The sequence below is a fragment of the Heteronotia binoei genome, chromosome 12 (genome assembly GCF_032191835.1).
Source record: "Heteronotia binoei isolate CCM8104 ecotype False Entrance Well chromosome 12, APGP_CSIRO_Hbin_v1, whole genome shotgun sequence".
In the NCBI taxonomy this organism is placed as follows: Eukaryota; Metazoa; Chordata; class Lepidosauria; order Squamata; family Gekkonidae; genus Heteronotia; species Heteronotia binoei.
The window spans coordinates 50138435-50160812 of record NC_083234.1 but is presented as its reverse complement, the minus strand read 5'-3'; positions in this window follow the sequence as shown (position 1 = coordinate 50160812).

Sequence of the window (22378 nt, the reverse complement as noted above, 5' to 3'; positions counted from 1 at the left end):
TGTCTGGGGTAGAGAACTGGGAGGAAGGCTGGCTGGTTGATCATTGTGGTGAGCATATTATGAGCCAGGTCTAATTTTAAAGAAGTTTGGGATTGGCTTGTTAATGAGAGAGGTATTAGGGTATTTTGTATGCCACACTCCACCTCTTACTACCAGGCCTAAAACTCACTATTCCACATCTGTTTCTTCTCACTCCAGGATGTCTAGAAGACATAAACTATAAGTATCTTTCTTTTAAGTTCTCTGATCTGTGCACAGTGGAGCACACATTGGTTACCAAGGAAACCTATTAGACATTCACACATTATGTTTTTATAGTCATACAGCTACTGAAATTGCTGATAGAAATGAATCAGGAGCTAGGAAATGCAACATGTGAAAGTGCAAACTGTGAATCAGTCCTAAAATCCCTTCACCTGATGAAGTCATAGCTATAGTCCATATTAGAGTTGCCATTTCCCTAGATCTGAAGTATCCTGCTCTCCTCACTCCATCACTACTTGTAGCAGAACATCAGTGAAGCCCTCTGGTATTTCTCCCAGTTTTGGAGACTGGGGTCATTAGAAGCTATGCAGTAAATGCCGCAGCCTAGTCTATAATCTCTGCCAGGGAACTGCCCAATTTACATTTTAAATAAATGCCTCTTAAGCACATTAATGGTGCAACTCTGAACAGACTTGCACCTCTCTAAACATTTCTTGGATATAAGAATGTGCAGCTCATCTTGATGGTTCATCTTTTATTGTCAATGACTTTGGAAAAATGGAGAGCAGAGCTGCCTTCATCTCTAAAATGACTGGAGTGCACTCATTACTAAGGAATTTGCCATGCTTTGTGTGTGAATGAAACTTTGCTTAGGAAGTCACTATTAAATTCCTTCTCTGGGTTTACTTATTTTTAATGGCTCCACCATACTTGACAGTTTCTTGCTTTTTTATTTTAAATTGCCTAAATATATGTTGTGGGGGGGGGGGGGTTCCCAGCAGGAGAAAAAGCATCCCTGACTTTCTCCAGTGAGAAAGTGGTGCTGGAGTAAAGGGCTAATGTCCACCCCTTCTCCCCCCCACCCCCCACTTCTCCTGTTTGATAAAGGAATCCTGGAGGCTGAATTTGCAAAAGTAAAAAAGGTTGTTTAAAATAAACAACAAAGAAATGATAATGCGTAGTTAAGCCCTCACATAAACTAGCTTAATTCTCATGTTGTCTCTGCTGATGTTGGTAGAGTACTGGGTTGGTATGTTAAAAACATCCACAGAGTACAAGCGGTAAAGCAGGCTAACTTCCCCTCAGAAAACACAGATAAAGAAAAAATAGACATAAGCTAAGCCTTAACCAAAGTTGGACAGGTACTGTGTTAGGACACTGGACTCCATGACAATATCAGGAAATCACTTTACGGGGGCTATTTTTGTTTTAGCACCATGGACAGAGCACAAAAGAGTACGTAAGACCATACAAGCAAAGTGACCCAAGGTAGAGAATCAGGGAATTTGAGCGCTTCCTACTCATTATATAGCCACTGTAAGCTCCTGTTATGCCATTTTGGACAGACTACCCTATAAAAGGGTGGTGACAGCACTAAAGGAATTGATATGGGAGTCTGAAAAACTACTTTGAGGCTTTGTCTAAAACAGACATGTCAAACATAGGGCTCGTGGGATAGAACTGGCCCAAGCTGCCCACAAGCCACTGGGGATAAACTAGACAGAATATGGACCAGAAAGGCCTATACAGGGTATGATACCTCCAGAATGCAGGCCCTTCCCAGGGTCTTCCTCCAAATCTCCAGGGATTGCCCAACCTAGTACAGGCCACCATAAGGGGTGAGGAGGGCCAGTTTGGCCCCAAGCTGTGCACAGCCAGACCCTTTTGCACCTGCCTGCTGCCTTTGGTTGAGGTGCTGTTCCAAGATGCGCTGCCTCCTGCCACTGCCTCCTCCTCCAGCTAGAGCATGTTTGGGTCCTGTGACTGCCACCTGGAAAGATGATTGACTGCTAATGTATGGCAGGCAGAATCTCTTTGGCCGTCCTCCCCATGTCCAGCCAAGCGGCTGCCCACTTGTAGCCAGCCTGGGGAAGTGCCCACAAGCAAAGGTGCATGTGGAAAGCCACTGACCAGCTTGCCAAACATGCTCATTTATGTTAGCATGTGAACAGGGCAACTGGCTAGGCTGGGCAAATGAGAAAAGGGCAAGAGAGAAAAGCTAGGCACTTATGTAAGGGGTGCAGTGCATGCAGAATGCCAAGGGGTGGGGGCAGAGAAGGCCCACCAAGTCAAATTAGCTGGATCCTGCTAAACCACTGACCAAACATGTGCCTGCCTTCCTCCTCGGCAGCACAGAGAGGATTAAATAAGAAGAGAAGCCAAAACATACACAGACTCCCCTGGATGGAAGTGCTGCCTTATGTAACAGACTGAATGGAACTGGGGTGTGTGTGGCAAGGCAAAGTTCAGAGATAGCAGCAGGCATTTGAAAAAGTGTGCTGGGTTTGCACACGGCAGAAGCAGGCACTGGTTTTGTATCTGTGCACTTGCACATGGGGACTAATACTTTGGGTGGTTGGATAATGCCATGGGGCTGGCAGGAAATAAAAGTCTGCAAAAGGCAATTAAAGTGGAGCTGACATCTTTTGAAGAGTGGCAGTGCTTGTGGTGCTGGGGAGCATCACAGTCCCCATTGTGGTTCAAGCTTGTTGCTGAATTTGGGACTTTGACAGAGGGAGGTGTGGGATTGTGCAGCTGCCTCATCCCCTACCCAAAGCCTACTGACTGTGGCTGTGTCTTTTTGGGTTCCTCTGATTGATGCCACTTGGCCATCTGTCTCTGGCTACCACACCTGCAGCAACAGAATGCAGCACTACATGCTCCAGAGCATCAAAAACTTCTGAAATATGTTAGTCTCTAAGGAGCCACAAGAGTCTCTGGTTGTTGCACCTTGATTGTCAGGTAATAGCTCTCTGTGCTGTGAAAAACTTCCTGTGCACATCAAGCAAAGGGTGGTTTGTTAAGTGCTGAAGTGGGTCATGGTCAGTGGTAAAATATCTCCAATATCTGGCATTACATTCACACAGGCCCAACTCAACAAAGAGACATTTATGTCATATCCAGCCTTCATAACAAATGAGTTCAACACCTCTGGTCTAAAACATCATTCTCTGGCCATAGTCCAGGAGTTGATCAGGGATTCCCTGTGCTGTTTTCAATTCACAGCCCCTCAATGACCGAGCCAAATGTGGTCTCATCTTTAGTCGCTCTAGATGCTGGATGCCTTTCTATTCCTTAAATCTCCTTAAAAACAGCAGTGATCTGAAACTATTTGTTACAGTGGCAAAAAGATCTGATAGCAAACTGACACCTGGAGGGATGGCAACTAGGTGCTCCATGTAAGGGCTGATCTGACATGACAGCATTGACCCCAAGCCTGACACTCTGGAAAACAGCTGGGGGTGGGGGGAACAAGTGGCATTTGAGTAGAGAAGGCTGAGATCGGATCTGGAAAAAGAGATAAAAGGGCAGCCAAACTGAGATTATTTCTGGGCATCTTTTAAAATATATATTTTACTCTGAGCACCTGGTGAGGCAGACTCCTTTAGGAATCTTGGGCTGAGCAAGAGGAACAGATCAAGCCAAGCCTCTATAAATGGGCAGCAGAAAGTACTTAAGAGTGGCCACCTCACCATTTCTTTCCTTAAAGTAATATCCAGTACCTGAGAATTGCCACCAACCACAGCTGGGGAAGGTGGGCATGCCTCATTTTGTGGTTAAAGCTTCACAGGCAAAGCCAGTTCTCTATCCATGTGACTTTTCTCTTGACCAGAACTGACTCTTATCTCCAAACAATATAAACCATGAGATCTACACTATAAAACAACTTTATGAGGAGTGGTGATGTTTTGCAGTTGAAAACTAAGGGATTAATTAGATACTACAGCCAGCCAGGCTATGCAGGCTTGCAGGCTCTGAGTATCAAGTACAAGAAGTCAGGCAAAGCAGAATCATTCAATCCAAAGTCAGGAGTCCAGAAGTCAGGCAAGGCAGAGTCGGTGGCTTATTTATTGTATGCATTGCATCCATGTCTAACAGCCTCTCTTGGCTGGTTTTATAGCCCCACGCCTAAGCGTCATGCTTGCAACCAGTTACTCAGAAGCAATCCTGCAAGTTGCAACCACTCCATCTTTGTTATCAGTAAGCAACTGGTGTCAAGCCAGGAGTCCTGCACTTTGCCATCTTGTCCATAGCTCTATTCTCAGTCTCTGTCTGTGGCACTCTAAGGGTGTAGGTGATACTGTGGACTGAAAACAAACAACTGAAGGTTGACCTGGCTGAATCAGGGCTGGAGGTGGCTCTGCACCAGCTGTTGGCTGTGAATCCTGACAAGCCTGCAGTTCATTTTCCTGATGGTCAGTTTTGTTAACACAAGGCTGGCCACACATGGCTCCTCTTCTTCCAAGGAGTTCTTGCTGTCACTGAACCCTGCCCTTATGCATGAGCTTATTCTTTCATGCACAGGAGCTTCAAGATAGATTGAATGAAATAAATAAATAAAATGAAATAAATAAATAAGACGCTAATTCCTACTAGTTATTCCAAATATTCATGCTCCTTAAGGCCAGGCCTGCTCTTTTGGACATTGCCTGTCAAACTCATTTGTTATGAGGGCCGGGCCTGACATAAATGCAACCTTGTTGGGCCAGGCCATACAAGGCTGGGCCATATGTGTACCTATTTAAGATTAGGTAGTAGAGATATAATCTTTTATAAAGGACATAGATAATTAATTTTTTAAAATAAAATAAAATGTGCTTAAAGCATTAGCACTCATTGGTCTTGAAGATGCTTTCTTTTTATTTCTCCCATGGAAACTGGGCAAAGGAAATTTTGGCTCTTTCCTTCCTTCCCCAGGGGACGAGAAGGGGAGGAAGCCTCAGCCAATAGAACGAAGAGAGGCTTGGCTCAGTAGCTCTGCTGTGCAATTGATACAGTCTGGCAAAACAAGCTCTCCCTCCCCCCCCCCTCCTTCATTCCCAAAGGAGGAGACTCAGCCTATGGAGAAAATAGGGGGTTTTCTCTGTGGCTCCTATGTGATTGAACAAGCCTTGCAAGGCAAGCTGTGATGCATAAGGAAGCAAGAGAGAGGGAGAAGGAAGTAGACAACAGCCCATTGCTCGGGGGCCTGATAGGAGCCCTCTGGGAGCCTGATTTGGCCCCTGAGCCACATGTTTGACACCCCTGATCCTACTGTATAGCCTAAACCGCAAGCCGGAGGTGTTCACAGTGTTCTTCCCAGACAGATCTAGCTATGGGAATATTCTCTATAGAAGCATGGTGTACCCTTGGCAAGGACTACTAATATGGCCCATTAATCTTTGGAGAGTGGTGGCTGCTCCTTGAAGACCAAAAGACATAATTAAGAAGCAAGAGAGATCTTGAAGTCTATGGCAGCCATCTTGTGCTTTTTCCCCTGCAAGAAGATTTGATAATAATGCTTTCTAAGGCCTGACAAAGATCGAGATTCCACTAATTGGTCAAGCACAGTTTCCACTCACAGGACTGGAGAGGAAGATGTTTGATTTGCCATGCAACACTTGCTCTCACTGAAGCTCAAAGAGCCGGCATTTCATGTTCAAAGGATAAGATGTGGCTGCTCCATCCACAATACATTTTTTTTTTCCAAACAGGGAAACAGTCCTGTATCTTGGGAACAGAACTCATTGATTGCTACAGGCTGTTTTATGATGCCCTGCCAGGACATGGTTTCCAATAAATAAGACAGGAGTCTTCTATTAAAGCTAACATAAAAAATAGACTGTTTGGAAGCAGGAGGTGTGTTCTGATGTTCCAGCAAGTTAGGGAATGATAGCCCTGGCAACAAGGCCTAAAGCTTGCAGTGCAAAGATTCCTTCGTAGCGCTGCTATTGCCTCTCAAATCTGGCTTGCAGCAAGTTCTCCTTCTTTGACCTCTTATTCACTGCGTACATGTCTAAAGCTGCTGTTTACCTCATCTTTCTTGACTGCTAAAAGTCACTTCTGTTCTGGGATAGATGCTGCTCACCATATGTACTTAGCCTAGCCATTGCCAGAACATTTTCTCCTCAGCTTCTAATAGTCCAGGGATTTATTCCAAACTACTGAAACATCAAATCATGGTTCTTACCTGGGTAAGACATTCATATTGGCACTTTTGTTCTCCTATAGCAATAATTTGCAACTTAGAATCATAGAGTTGGAAGGGACCTCCAGGGTCATTTAGTCCAACCCCCTGCACAATGTAGGAACTTCACAAATATCTCCCCCCCCCACACCCACACACACATACATCCCCAGTGACCCCCAACTCCATGCCCAGAAAACAGCAAAAACCGCCAGGATCCCTTGTCAATATGGCCTGGTGAAAAATATCTGACTGACCCAGAAGAGTCAAAAGGGCCACAAGAACTAAAGATTGATGCAACTCTTCCTGCCCTGCTTCTCTGCATAACTCTCAAAATCAACATAACTCTGCATAACTCACAACTCTGCATAACTCACAAAATCAACATCGCCATCTAGCCTCTGTTAAAAAACCTCCAAGGAAGGAGAGCTCCAAGGAAACCTGTTCTAGTGAGGAACCGCTCTGTCAGGAAGCTCTTCCTAATGCTTAGTTGGAAACTGTTTTGATTTAATTTCAAGCCCCATGTAAAACAATGGTAACATCAGGGGTGTGGCCTAATATGCAAATGAGTTCCTGCTGGTGTTTTCCTACAAAAAAAGCCCTGGCTATTGTAGGGGTTGTCCTTGAAAGGGCAGCTGCTGTGAGAGCCCTTTCAGTCCCATCCACTTCACAGGGTTCTGTTGTGGGGGGGAGAGGATATAGGAGATTGTAAGCCGCTCTGAGTCTCTGAATCAGAGAGAAGGGTGGGGTATAAATCTGCAGTCTTCTTCTTGTCTATAAACTGTGGTGCCCCAAACTGAACACAATACTCTATGTGAGGTCTAACCAGTGCAGAGTAAAACAATACCATCACTTCACATGATCTGTTGATAGAGTCCAAAACTGAATTTATGGAGCCACCTTGGCTTCTTTAGGCTTCTATTTTTCCTTCTCATAGGAATCATTTGTGATTGTGCCTTCAATATTTTGCTTTTAAGGAATTTCCACCCCTCTTCAACTCCCTTCTCCTTAAGTATTTCTAGCCATGGGATTTTACCCAGCATCACTCTAAGTTTGTCAAAATTTGCTTTTCTGAAGTCCAATCCAAATGACTATGTACAGCTTTTCCCTTACCCAAGACTGTAAATTCCAAAATCATATGGTCACTATTATCCAGAGTGACCACTGCTTCCACCTCATCAACCAATTCTTCCCTGTTGGTGAGAATCAAGTCCAAGGTAGCAGATTCCCTTGTTTCCTTCTCCACTTTTTGGAAAATGAAGTTGTCAGCAAGACAAATCAGGAATTTATTTGACTTTTCATTTTTCGCACTTCCAATAGATGTCTGGGTAATTGAAATCTCCCACGACCACTGTGTCCCTTCTCTTTGAGAACTTTGCAATCTATTATAGGGGTATCTCATCTAGGTCCTCTATCTGGCTCGGTAGTCTATAGCAGTCCCCCACCATAATACCAGTGTTATTTCTTACTCCTTTTTTTTTTACCCAGAGACTCTCAACTGAATTGCCATGCTCAGATTCATGATTTGTATATACCTCCTTCACATATAATGCTACACCTCCACCCTTCCTTATTTGTCTGTCCTTTTTAAATAAATTGTACCTCTCAATCCTAATATTCCAACTGTGAGTGTATTGCAGAATCATATACAAAAAGAATTTTTTTTCTGACATTCATGCAAAACAGTATTTGATGGTGTGCTTGAGAAAAAGAAGAAAAGGTTTCTGACATTCATGCAAAACAGTATTTGATGGTATGCCTGAGAATCTACAAAGTAATAGAAGGAGGAGTGACTCTCTCACACACACACACACACTCTCACACACTCACACAGAGAGTAAGAGAATATGCGGGTGCCAAGTGTGTGTTACTTCCTTTTCAAATGAATTTCTGGACTATCTATGAGCCAGATTAGGATCATCACAATTTCCATACATTAATCCAAAACATTTTATTTGGAGTCAATTACAAAGCCATTGTATATATTTGGCAGAGGCTTTACATATCAGAAATCTTCCCAGGAAAACAGCCAAGAAGACTCAGTGGTTGCATCGACGTGGCAACGGCTCTGTTTTGTATTTAATTTATACCAGCAAAGGAGCTTCCTCTGTCAGCTACCATTTTCTCTACATTCTTCACCACCCCACCACCTCCTTTTTAAGGACATTTCGGTGGCCTTGGGTAGGACTGGTAATCATTATGACCCTAGAACAACTAATTATTTTTTTAAAGCCTTCATATGCAATGGGGAAAATGGCACAGCAGGGAACATGGTGGCTACAGTGACTCACAGAAGGAAAATTATACTTCTGTGGGTGAGATCTTGGAAAACACAATCCTTCCCATCTAGATACTGCAACAATGGACTCATTGTGCTCTTCCCAAAAAGATCACAGAAAAGCAGCTTTGGGGAAGTGCATACTGAAGACAAGGAAAGGACAATTCAGGTGTGACACTGTAGATATACTAAAAAGGAGGGGAGGCATTCCAGTTTGAATGCCAAAGCAGAGAAAAACCTCCATCTGGAAACACCCAAAGATTATTTTCTTTATTTCTGTGGTACCTTTTTATTAGAATCAACCTGTGAATTTTGATCAGTGCTGCAGAGATATTTGATGAAGCACTGGCTTTTATATTCTCAAATCAAGAGCTGTCTTAGGAGGGGCTTCTCTGTTCCAGTATTAGGTATGTTTTGAAACCAATTTTACATTCAATACCACCTAATCCATTTAAGTCTGGAATCCTTCCTGCATTTCATTTCAATAATCTTCAAATTGCAGACAAGGGATCCCTCCACCATGCTTTAAATAGTCTCTCCCCCTCTCCCTTTTTTAATTTTTGCACTGAATATTCAGCCGGATGAAAGCTTGCTATATTGTGGTATGGGGGGGGTGTCCTTTAAAATACATATTATTTGTCTGTTGTCTCTGGGTGTTTAAAATAAACCAGCTATCTACAATCCTTTTCTCTATTGGCTCTTTTAAAAGAAGGGGCAGGAGATGAAGAGGCATTTGACAGGTACATAACAAAATGGGAGGTAGATGTGAGCAGAGGGACAATTCTGTAAGGGATGTGGGAACAGCTGACACAAATGATTCATTGGAAGAAAGACAGCTGGTGAAGATAAATAGGAAAAGAGCTTTTAGCTCCCAGGAACTGAACATCATCAATAGGGAAAGGAAAAGTTACTTGAAGTGTCTCTGTCCACAAAGAACAAGGAGTCCCCGATGGAAAAGCCACAAGTGCCTCAATTCATGCTTTGAAATACGTTGTCTTAATTGAATGACCCAGTCAACATTTCCCTTGATACGTATTGTATCAGTATCACATCCCACATATGAGAGGTTAGCTGTTTTGTCTGGTGTAATATTGTGGACTTACAGCTGTGGTTGAAAACACTGTGGCACTACTGCTTCACCGTTTTCATAAAACTGTTGTGACTTCACTTGCCACATTCTCAGTTCTTTGCTCATTGTCAGTGAATTCCATCTTCTTTGGGAGATTTGCATCTGCATCACAGGGAATAAGGTCATACAACCCACATACAGTTGCTTGGCAGGCGCAGTTGAAGTGATTCTTTGCTTATGAAAACTGTATTGTCTGTAGCCTGGCAGCTTAATCAGAAAAGGGGACCAGAGAGGACGAAAACTAGGAAAACAGAGAATGTTTCAATAGGCAGTGTTGGAGCTCAACAAAAGGCCAGGCCGTACTCAAGGGGCCCTGAGCGGAGCCCTGAGTGGACCGGTTATCTCCAAGGACCGGTTATCTCCAAGGAGAACAAAGAGAACAGTGGAGCCCACTACGTGGCAGGGAACATGAGGGGGGGTCTCTGCCCTCCCCGGGTTCACTAGGTCACGTAGAGAGCACCGGACCTGGACTCCTGGCTGGAGAACCCTGCACCCGGTAGGGCACCTACAGTCCTCAGTGTTTCAGTGTTACATCTGGCACGGCATTGCCTTTGCACCAGCGCTCAGATTTGCACTGACTTGCATTTTACCACTCTTAACATCCTACCTCACATTATACAACACACAGCACTCTTCCTTGCACTTACACTCACTTTAATTAAGAAGAACCTATACTGCACTTTAACAACTTCCTACCTCCACACTCAGGAACTACTAGTGTAAAATTGATTTTAATTAACTCATGGGATTTATTTATTATATTTATTGGGTCTGAATTTATATGAATATTATTGGCGAATTAAATTGAAGATGTTTAATAGGGTGGGATTTATAATTAATTATTGCCATTAGATTTAAATTATTTATTTGTCCAATTAATATATAAGAGAAATTGAGGGTTGGGTTTTATTGAGTTGATTTGACTGTTGGGACCTAGTAGGGCAGAGTGGGCTAGAGGGTATTAGTGATTGTTGTGCATCAGTGGCGGTTAAGACAGTGGCTACTACCAGTGGGGAATGGCTGGTCTAGGGATTCCAGTGCTCCTGGGGAGGGGGAGGTATGGCGGTGGGAGCAGACGATACAAGGGAGGGAGACCGAGACAAGTTAGTGCTCGCTCACCCTACAATCTGCGTCCCATCCCAACGGTGACAGGTAGTAGGGTCAGGTTGAACAACTCGCCTCCGTCATTGGTGTTATGCAATGCCAGGTCCATTAATAATACCTCAGTCCTTCGAGAGTTTTTACTCGAACAGGACATGTACCTGGCATGCGTGACCGAAACCTGGGTACGAGAGGGAGACACAGTGGCCCTCTCACAAACAGCTCCACCACGTTATTCGGTCTTTCACCAATCGCGGACTAGCGGGCAGGGGGGAGGAGTGGCATTATTTATACGAGAGGCTTACTCCTTTAGGGTGCTCCCGGCCCCAAGGATCGAGGGTATCGAATGTGCCAGTTTGGCGTGGGAGGCTGGAGAGGGGTTGGCGGTCTGGCTGGTATACCGTACGCCTAACGCACCAGCCAGCGCCTTACCGTCCCTACTCGAGGCGGCAACAGGCTGGGTGTTGGAGCACCCAAGGCTGATAATCCTGGGTGACTTCAACGTCCATGCTGATGACCCAGCCTCTAGTCAGGCGGCGAACCTAGTGTCATCCATGGCGACACTAGGACTCTCTCAATTTGTTACAGCTCCCACTCACAAGGCTGGGCACATGTTAGACTTGATCTTTGCGGCCGGGGTTATGGTGTACAATATAGCCACTGAAGTGGTGCCATGGTCGGACCACCTTGCCCTTAAGGCTCGTGTAGATACGCCATCCCAAACCTGTTTAGGCGACGAGCCTATTATGGCTCGCCCGCGGAGCCAGATAGACCCGGAACGGTTCCAAATGGCTCTGCGGGATCCCTGGCCCTCTGGCGATCCCCTTGATGGCCTGGTTGAGACCTGGAATAGCCGGCTCTCTAGGGCCATTGATGAGATCGCACCTCGACGCCCTCTATGACCTCGGATTAGGCTGGCTCCGTGGTACACGCCAGCTGAAACAAGGTCTTAGACGGCTAGAGAGGCAATGGCGGCGTACTCGTGACGAAGCAGCTAGAACATCTTATAGGGAGTTTATGAGGTCCTATGAGATGGCAGTCAAGGCTACAAAGAATATATACTTTGTGGCTAAGATTGCGTCTGCAAATTCGCGCCCAGCACAATTATTTAGGATAATTTGGAACTTTACCACACTGCCACAAGGCAAACCAAATGTTAAGGAATTGGAGATAGGCTGTGAGGCTTTTGAGAAAATTTTGCAGTCAAGGTCCAGTCGCTCCGCCACGACTGCCCTGCCATATTAGATACAGTAAGTGAACTCGAGGCCCTGTGCGTGTCTTCTGGTTTGATCCTGGACCACTTCGACCTGCTCAGCTTGGAGGAAGTCGACAGAATCCTTGTCACTGCATGCCCAACTACTTGTGACCTGGACCCATGCCCCTCCTGGCTAATTAAGACCTGCCAGGAGGAGCTAAGATTTCCTATATGGGACATCATAAATAGATCTCTTTCGGAGGGCTCTTTTCCAATGCCCCTGAAGGAGACAGTGGTCCGCCCTCTCTTGAAAAAGGCTACATCTGATCCGGCTGAATTGGCTCACTATCGGCCGGTCTCAAATTTGCCCTTTTTGGGCAAAATCATTGAGAGGGCTGTGGTGTTGCAGTTACAGGGCTTCTTGGATGACACTTCCACCTTAGACCCATACCAGACTGGCTTCCGCCCGAGCCATGGGATGGAGACAGTGTTGGTCGCCCTCATGGATGACCTCCAGGGACATCTGGATCGAGGCGGCTGGGTGGTATTGCTGTTGTTAGACCTATCGGCTGCGTTCGATATGGTCGACCATCGGCTGCTGACCCACCGCCTCGCCGACGCAGGAATCTGGGGGCTAGCCTTACAGTGGCTTTCCTCCTTCCTTGAGGGTCGGGGACAAAGGGTGGCAATTGGAAGAGAGCTGTCCCAGAGGTGCTTACTTAATTGTGGGGTGCCTCAGGGGGCAGTTCTCTCTCCGATGTTGTTTAACATCTTCATGTGCCCCCTTGCCCAGATTGCCCGAAGGTACGGACTGGGCTGTCACCAGTATGCTGATGACACCCAGCTCTATCTATTGATGGGCGGCCGGACTGGCGACGTCCCTGAAAACCTGGACCGGGCGCTGAAAGCCGTGGCAGGGTGGATCAAGTCGAGTGGGCTGAAGTTGAATCCAGCGAAGACAGAGGTCCTTTGCGTGGGTCGTGGCAAGCCAGGGGAGGAGATCTCCCTACCAGCCTTTGACGCTGCGTCGCTGATACCAGTGCGCAGGGTCAAGAGCTTGGGAGTGCTTCTGAAGCCTTCCTTGACAATGGAGGCACAGATAGCAGCCACTGCTAAAGCCGCCTTTTTCCATCTTAGGAGGGTGAAGCAGCTGGCCCCCTTCCTGGAACGTGGTGACCTAGCAACAGTGATCCATGCAACGGTCACCTCGAGGTTGGACTACTGTAATGCCCTCTACATGGGGCTGCCCCTGTACCGAATTCGGAAACTGCAGCTAGTGCAGAATGCGGCGGCCAGGCTGTTGGTGGGACTACCTCGGTAGGAAAACATGCAGCCTAGGTTGCAGGAGCTGCACTGGCTGCCAATCATGTTCCGAGTTCGTTACAAGGTGCTGGTTATTACCTTTAAAGCCCTATATGGCCGAGGACCTGCCTACCTTAGGGACCGCCTCTCTCCATATATCCCCCAGAGAGCACTGAGATCTAGCTCCCAAAACCTCTTAAAAATCCCTGGACCAAGGGAGGCCAAACTGAAAATAACCCGAGAGCAGGCCTTCTCAATAACGGCTACCCATTGGTGGAATCAACTACCAGCGGAGGTTCGAGCCCTGCGGGACTATAATCAGTTCCGCAGGGCCTGTAAAACTGTCCTTTTTCAAATGGCCTACAAGATGGTATCCTGAAGTGACACCTAGCCATCTGATATACACTGTGTTGTACTATAGCACCTTTCATTGTTGTGGTTTTAATTAACTTATTTAAATGTATTTTATTATATAATGTATTTATTGTAATCATGGCACTTTCCATGTCTGTGAGTCGCCCTGAGCCTGCCTCGGCGGGAGGGCAGGATATAAATAAAAGTTGTTATTATTATTATTATTAGTCTAATGAAGGCTGCTCCAACACAGGTATTTTTCTCCCCAATGAAGAGCAAGACACCTTTGATTTAAATGGTAGCACTGACATGACTTGTAAAATGGTATAAGGGGGAAGACGTTATCTCTTTCTTCCCATGTGCTGGGAACCACACATGCCTAGGAATTAAGTTCCCATCATGTAATGTGCAGTGCATATGTGGTTATGCTGACTCATAGAGGATCCAGGGAAAACATAACCTGTTAGGGTTTCCAAGTCCAATTCAAGAAATATCTGGGAATTTTGGGGGTGGAGCCAGGAGCAAGGGTGTGACAAACACAATGAAACTCCAAAATGAGTTCTGGCCATCACATTTAAAGGGACCATACACTTTTTAAATGTCTTCCTTCCATTTGGAATAATGAAGGATGGGGCACCTTCTTTTGGGGCTCATAGAATTGGACTCCCTGGTCCAATCTCTTTGAAACTTGGGGGGTGCTTTGAGAAGAGGCACCAGATGCTATGCTGAAAATATGGTGCCTCCTCAAAAAACAGCCCTCCAGAGCCCCAGATACCCACAATTTTCCATTATACCCTATAGGAATTGGTCTCCATAGGGAGTAATGAAGTGCCCAGCAGACATTCCCCCCCCCGGTTTCTGATGGCCCTGAAGTGGTGGGAGGGCCTCCAAACTGGGGGATTCCATGTTCCTACCTGGGGATTGGCAGCCCGATAACATGTTGTTAAGCCCTTTGTCTGCATTTCTTTCTGTTGTTTCAAAACTCAAAACCTGTTGTTTTCATAGACACACACACATTCCCTGTGCTCTAAGAGGAATCACCTTCCCCAAGCTCTTCAGAGTACCTGAAAAGCATCATCAAGGGATTATGTCTTAACATTAACTCCAATAGAGGAACATTAACATTGTGTTGCCATAAATCCTGGCTTTGTTCATCCAAATCCATTGCTCAGTAGACCAAAAAAAAGAAAAGCTTGACTGTGGCTCTTGACCAGCAGCAGCATCTGGTCTGACTCTTGAGACTCCCTGAGCCACTGTTCTGTTCACGGGGAAATCTCAATTTCAACTTACCTCCCAAGCAATTAATCAGCACTTTGAAGATCACTCACATGCCAAAGGTTATTCCAATTAAACAAATATGTATTCAGCAGACTGTACTGCCAAAGCTGTGAGTTGATTAATCACTGAGAAAAGACAGAATCCTTCTTTTTGTCAGAGGAATGAGGAGCATGGTCCAGTTCAGGATAGAAGCCAGGATAGAAAGACTTACTAGCAGATGCTGATTTGGAAAAGGAAGATAAACGCCATACATGCAATCACCTATCAAGGACAGCTACAAAATATCACAGGATGCCAAAGACAGATAACTGATATTCAGTGATTATGCAAACATTCTAAGAAAAGTGGGCATCAAAATCTGCAAAGGAAACCGAGGTGGCGGGGGTGGGGGGTAGTATTTTGTATGTCTACATTCATGTGTGTGCGCATGCCTGGAAGTCATGGCTGACTTCTGGTGTCCCCTGGTGGGGCTGGGAGGCAAGGACATACAGAAAGGTGGCTTGCTGACTGCCTCTGAATCCTGGCCCTGGTATTCCTTGGTCTCCCCTCCGAGTACTTGCCAAGGTTGACCCAGCTTAGCTTCTGAGATTTGACAGGGTCAGGCTTGCCTGGGCTATCCAGGTCAGGGCAAAGGAAACTGGTTTTTGAAGCAAATTCAGCTACAGAGTTCTTTGGACACATGCCCAGCGCCTGTGGCAGCACCTTCCTCCAGCCTTGTTCCTTCCTCCATTGCTGCCTAACTAAGTGGCAGGACCATGGCTCTAAAAAGTGACAGAGGCCAACTAGAGCCTTGACAACTGGCCAGGCTGGAAGGGCCACCAGGTGGTACTTTGAAAACCAACTGTGAGAACACAGCTGGGTGTATGTGATGGATGTCATAGCAATGAGATCCCTGTGAAACTTGGAAGTTGTGTGGGAGGGGGATGTGATGGGTGTCAGGAGCTATTTATCTCAGGCCTTTTCCTCTTCCAGAGACTGAGAAGCAGAGAGAGAGAGAAGGGGAGAGTATTTGAAATGATCTTGGCATTGCCCAGAAGCAGGATGGGAGTCTGGAATTCTGGGCTGTGGGAAGGTGGATTTCATCCACTTTGAACTGTAGGAAGAGGATTTTAAAAAATCTCACCTATATGTAAGGCTCCAGTGCATGCTATAAACTAGAATATTGGGTCGAAAGATATACTTCCTATTCAATCTAATGTGTTCATGTGTTTGGGTTGCAATCCTAACATGGTCCATGGAGTAAACCCCATTGAATAAAATGAGACTTACTTCTGAGTAGGTCTGCTTAGGCTTGCCCCTTCTGGAAGAAGGGAGAAAATATATCCCCCCCCCACTCATGCACACACTTTAGCCTGAAGTGCTGTAGTCCTAAATTCTGAGTCCAGTGGCATGCACCTTTAAGACCAACAACGTTTTATTCAAGTTATAAGCTTTCATGTGCATACACACTTTTTCAGATGTATATGAAGAAGAAGTTGCATGCACATAAAAGCTCATACCCTGAATAAAACTTTGTTGGTCTCAAAGGTGCCTCTGGGCTCAAAGTTTGTTGTGCTGCCTCAGACCAGCACAGCTACCCCACCTGAGTTCTGAATTCTATCATCTGGTCCTGCATAAACGTAGACCCTAACTCCAATTCTTCCATTCTTAATGTTGACCATGCTAATGATATGGACTTGCAGGGCAAACGTTTTCCTTTCTGAAGCCCCACAAAGGACTATTAGAGCAACTGGCACTAGCCTGCCCCAAAGCTCAAGAAAGATTCCCTCGCATACACACACATGCACAAACCCCTGTAGCTGTAACAACAACAACAGCAAAAATCCTTACTAAGGATCTCAGCAGACTATAAATTGTAGTTCACTAACTGGAAAATGGAATTCCCTATATATTTGACCACTTGAGCAGCTGCCAATGGGAAACTCAGCTAGATTTAATTGCCCACTCAGGGAAATTCTCTCACACACGTTTTACCATCTCTGGTGCACACTGCCCCAAAATGTTTCCATTCATAGTCACAGCTTTGTCCGCAACCCAGGCTAACCTGGTCTCATCAGATCTCAGAGGCTAAGCATGGTCGACCCTGGCTAGTATTTGGATGAGAGGCCACCAAGGAGGTCCAGGGTCCTGGCACAGAGGCAGGCAACGGCAGACCACCTTTGAATATCTCTTGCCTTGAAAATCCTATGGGGTTGCCATAAATTGGCTGTGACTTCACTGCAAAAATAAATAAAAAGAATCTGAGGGAACTGTCTGTCCTGTAATATGTCATTCAAGCCTTGGCGATTCTCATTCTTCCATGTATTTATAAGCATTCTTCAATGCAAGGAGCCCAAGGACAAGTGAAGCCCCCAGTGCAGCTTGACTTCACAGGTGGAAGCCAACAAACCACCTCAGCAGTCATTTGACAGTGGTGCCCGCAACTTGGTCTCCAAATCCAAAAGTGCCCCACAGTCTCAAGGACTGTAAACCCTCCTGCTTGTGGGCTTCCTAGAGGCAGCTTGGGGGAGGGGGGGCCCCTTCTGAACAAAATGCTGGACTTGATAGTTCTCTGGTCTGATCTAGCATGGCTCCTCTTATATTCTTTTGTTCTCCTTTCCTTCCAGCATTCCTTCCTGTGGATGTGTGAAGATGTTCATCTACTCTGTTTGCTACCCAAGACCTTGGAAGGTTTCCTGGGTAAGAAAATGGTCCAGTGGCTTTGTCACTGTTTCTGGCACATTTGCAGAACTCTTCCCTATTCCTTAATTTCCCAAGACTGCGGCAAGGTTATTACTGAACAGCACAAAGCAAGAGGGGTCAACAGAGCAACAAGGCTCTCAAACGATGCAACCCCATGAGCCTTGAAACTGCCAGCTGCCTAGGAAATGGCAATCACATTATTTTGATCTTGCTCGGCCCTGCCTGTAAGTGGAGGCCTGGCGGGGACTTGGTGCTCATCCTCCAAGCTGACTTCTTAAACAGTCCATTTCTATGATAGTTCATAGCTTGGGATATTGTTCTCTGGTTGCTAGAGCAACTTGCCCCAATTCTCAGGTGGAAAATAGAAGCAATTTCCTAAATGGCGAACTCTGCACAGTGACGTCTCTCTGCGGGGATGGGTAGAAATTGCAGTTTGACTGAAGGTGGAAGATGAAAGATGAGTCTCGCCCCAGGAGGAAAGTAGGCTGCCAGCTATTTGCATAAATGTAGTCATATAAATATATGCATATTTAACTAGCGTTGCAGTGACCTTAAAAAAAAGTGCCTGTAAAGCAAAAACCAAACCCTCACAACAACCGCACCAACAGTCAAATTGCAAACACTCTGCAGGTTTCATTCATGCTGGAACAGGCTACTGGGGGCAGCCAAGTGGCACAGCCAAGTGTGCACATGTGTTTCAGCTAAGTTTTACAGCTCATTTAGTTCTCACAGTGATGCAACTGTTGAAGCATGCATAACTGGAATCAGCACATATCCTTCCCCTGTCGATCTCTCCCTCCAGCTCCCTCCCCATTCAACGTTGCCTGTAAGCCTCATGACATACATTTGTAAAGATCCATGCGCACTGATGATATAATGCTCATGAATGTGTTCTGTTTCTATGGTTCTGGGATCCAATGGTTCTGTTTCATGTTTGACCTCACATTTGTTACTGAAAAGAGAGTGAAGATAAATTAGTCACAACCCACAGGAACAAGTTAGCTCTTTTCCCCACTTACTAGTAACACATTGACCATCTAAACACAATACACTGATGTGTGGTGGGAATTATCAGGTGTTCTCTCAGGTGTTCATGGGCCCAATTCTAACTGTTAGCTGCCCTGAGTTTGCTTGCGGAGAGGGTGGGATAGAAATCGAAAGTAATAAATAATAAATAAATATAATTCTGACTGGGACCATGATGTGTGGAGAGAGAAGGCTAAAGTCTTCCCCCTGTACCATTTTTGCAACCTGAAACAACCCCAAAGAACCCACTAATTGTTCTGGGGGAGGAGCCTACACGTATACCAATGGATTTTATATAAGTTTTCCTAGTAGGGGAAGCAGTGACTCCCTGGGGTCATTTCAAATCAAGAATATAAGATTTGCCTGGGAATTGGGGTGGACCTTCTCTCCCTGGAACAATGTATCATGTAGTTAGGTCCTGCCATTTAGATTAAACTAAAGTCAGCAAAGATGAACAAGACCCTGCTGTTATTGTCCACTTCCTCTTAACAAAGCAGACCTCCTGGATTCAGTTCTCCATTTGTGGGAAGGAAGCAGACTCTGGTTTACCCAGGCATCTGAATTTGGACATCACGTCAAACCAGACTTTGGAGGCTTCTCAGACCAGGATCATGATCCATGTGCAAGGGAAGATGAAACGAGCATAACAAACAAGTCATGTTTATGCTACCATAAACATTGAGCGATTTGTCATGACTTCTAATGTGACCAATGTCTGCCCTTATGTCACCAAGCAGTTTTTGCCAACAGGCCTCTAAAACACCAAAGCCAATCAGGATTTCCCATCTGAGCTTTCCCATATTGTGGTTTTACATCTGGGGCTGATTTTAAAAGCTTGGGATTTTACACAAGGGGGGTGGAGGGAGGGCATGAGAGAAAGAAATGAACAACAAAAATCATGTACAATTGCCAAGTGTGTAATCCCCACAGCACAGCTGGGGGTGGGGAGGGGGGAGAAGCATACAGTAATGAATCTACCTCACCCTGATATTATGGGACTGTTGCTTGCCTAACCATTTGATAATACAAATTTATGCAGATGGGATTCCAGCTGCTTTTTCTGTTCATTAATTAGCATTTCATTCTGAACATGTAAGCCAGGCTCTGCGCATTCCTCTAATTCGATCAACAGCTTGATTTTTCTCCCCCACCAGCCCTACCCAGCATGTGGGACTTCAAGCTTCCAGGACTGAATGTTAAACTCTCTTGTGCTACAAGTAGTCTATGGAGGGGGGAAAGAGTCCCAGGTGAAGAGATAGAAGAACCAGGAGCTAAGGGCTGGGCTGGTATCAGAACTGAGCAGCTGAGTGAGGAACAGCAGCCAGGAAGCAAGGGAAGGGAATGCAAATACACCTGAGTGACTGGACTTCTCCTTCCTGTGTTATAATGCAATGTAAATCAGGCCTTGCTACTAGAAGGGCTGGCCACTACAGACACAGCAGTTCAGAGCCAGTGGGGAGAAATGCACCTTGGCCAGTATCCCAGTCAGTATAAAAGCTGCCTTTATTTGACCCAAGACCCTGGAATCCTGACTGCTTTACTTGTTGGTTACAGTTTGAGGTAGTGATTAGAGTGCTGAATTAGGATGAGGGAGATATGGTACAAATCCCTGCTTGCAGCAGGATCCTTGGTGCCTAGATGTTCCTGAATTGTTTTCTCAGGACTCCTAATTAGTAATTTCAAACTTCAGGCAATTCTGAAGCCACAGGTAAAAGGTTTTCCCTACTTTTTTTCTCCAGAAAAGAAAAAAAAGGAAAGAGGAGGAACAGATTGAAATATGTACAGTAATAGTTTTCTATCAAACCTAAACCTATTTTACTGCTTTTAACAAAATAAAATGCAACATTTTGAGTTGTTAGCTCTGGGCTGGGAAATCTGTGGAAGGAACTTGGGGAAGCTGGGATACGATGGCATCAAGCAGTCATTTTCTCTAGGAGTACATCATGATATCTGTCACTTGAAGATCAGGTCTAATTCCAGGAAATCTCCAAGCCCTACCTGGAGGATGGCTGTTATGTATAGGATTGAAGTATTAGATTCCTGCCAGGCTCATTGGAGCCAGGAGAGCAGAGCTTGGGGACTTAAGAACATAAGAGAAGCCATGTTGGATCAGGCCAATGGCCCATCCAGTCGAGCACTCTGTGTCACACAGTGGCCAAAAAAGTTTTATTCCACATGTTAATCACCATTTGGGTGAAGAAGTACTTCCTTTTACCCATTTTAACCTGACTGCTCAGCAATTTCATTGAATGCCCACGAGTTCTTGTATTGTGAGAAAGGGAGAAAAGGACTTCTTTCTCTACTTTCTCCATCCCATGCATTATCTTGTAAACCTCTATCATGTCACCCCACAGTCGACGTTTCTCCAAGCTAAAGAGCCCCAAGCGTTTTAACCTTTCTTCATAGGGAAAGTGTTCCAACCCTTTAATCATTCTAGTTGCCCTTTTTTAGACTTTTTCCAATGCTATAATATCCTTTTTGAGGTGCGGTGACCAGAATTGCACACAGTATTCCAAATGAGACCGCACCATTGATTTATACAGGGGCATTATGATACTGGCCGATTTGTTTTCAATTCCCTTCCTAATAATTCCCAGCATGGCATTGGCCTTTTTTATTGCAATCACACATTGTCTTGACATTTTCAGTGAATTATCTACCATGACCCCAAGATCTCTCTCTTGGTCAGTCTCTGCCAGTTTACACCCCATCAACTTGTATTTGTAGCTGGGATTCTTGGCCCCAATGTGCATTACTTTGCACTTGGCCACATTGAACCACATCTGCCACGTTGACGCCCACTCACCCAGCCTCAACAGATCCCTTTGGAGTTCCTCACAATCCTCTCTGGTTCTCACCACCCTGAACAATTTAGTGTCATCCGCAAACTTGGCCACTTCACTGCTCACTCCCAACTCTAAATTATTTATGAACAAGTTAAAGAGCATGGGACCCAGTACTGAGCCCTGCGGCACCCCACTGCTTACCGTCCTCCATTGCAAAGATTGCCCATTTATACTCACTCTCTGCTTCCTATTACTCAGCCAGTTTTTGATCCACAAGAGGACCTGTCCTTTTACTCCATGACTCTCAAGCTTTCTAAGGAGCCTTTGATGAGGAACTTTATCGAAAGCTTTCTGGAAGTCAAGGTAAACAACATCTATTGGGTCTCCTTTGTCCACATGTTTGTTCACCCCCTCAAAGAAATGTAACAGGTTAGTGAGGCAAGATCTTCCCTTATAGAACCCATGCTGAGTCTTCCTCAATAACCCGTGTTCATCAATGTGCCTACTCATTCTGTCCTTGATAATGCTTTCTACCAACTTTCCCGGTATTGAAGTCAGACTGACTGGCCTGTAATTTCCTGGATCTCCTCTGGAACCCTTTTTAAAGATGGGGGTGACATTTGCTACCTTCCAGTCCTCAGGAACGGAGGCAGATTTCAATGAAAGATTATACATATTTTTGTCAGAAGATCCACAAGTTCAACTTTGAGTTCTTTCAGAACTCTTGGATGTATGCCATCCAGACCTGGTGACTTATTAGTTTTTAATTTGTCTATCAGTTGTAGGACCTCCTCTTTTGTCACCTCAATCTGACAGGTCTTTCAACACCCCTTCCAAAATTAGTGGTTCTGGAGCGGGCAAACACTTCTCGTCTTCCACAGTGAAGACGGAGGCAAAATATGCATTCAGTTTCTCAGCCATTTCCCTATCCTTCTTCAGTAATCCTTTTACCCCTTGGTCATCCAAGGGCCCCACTGCCTCCCTGGCTGGTTTCCTGCTTCTAATATATTTGAAGAAATTTTTATTGTTGGTCTTTATGTTTTTTGCAATATGCTCCTCATAGTCCCTCATAGTCATTGGGAACAATGGACAGTAG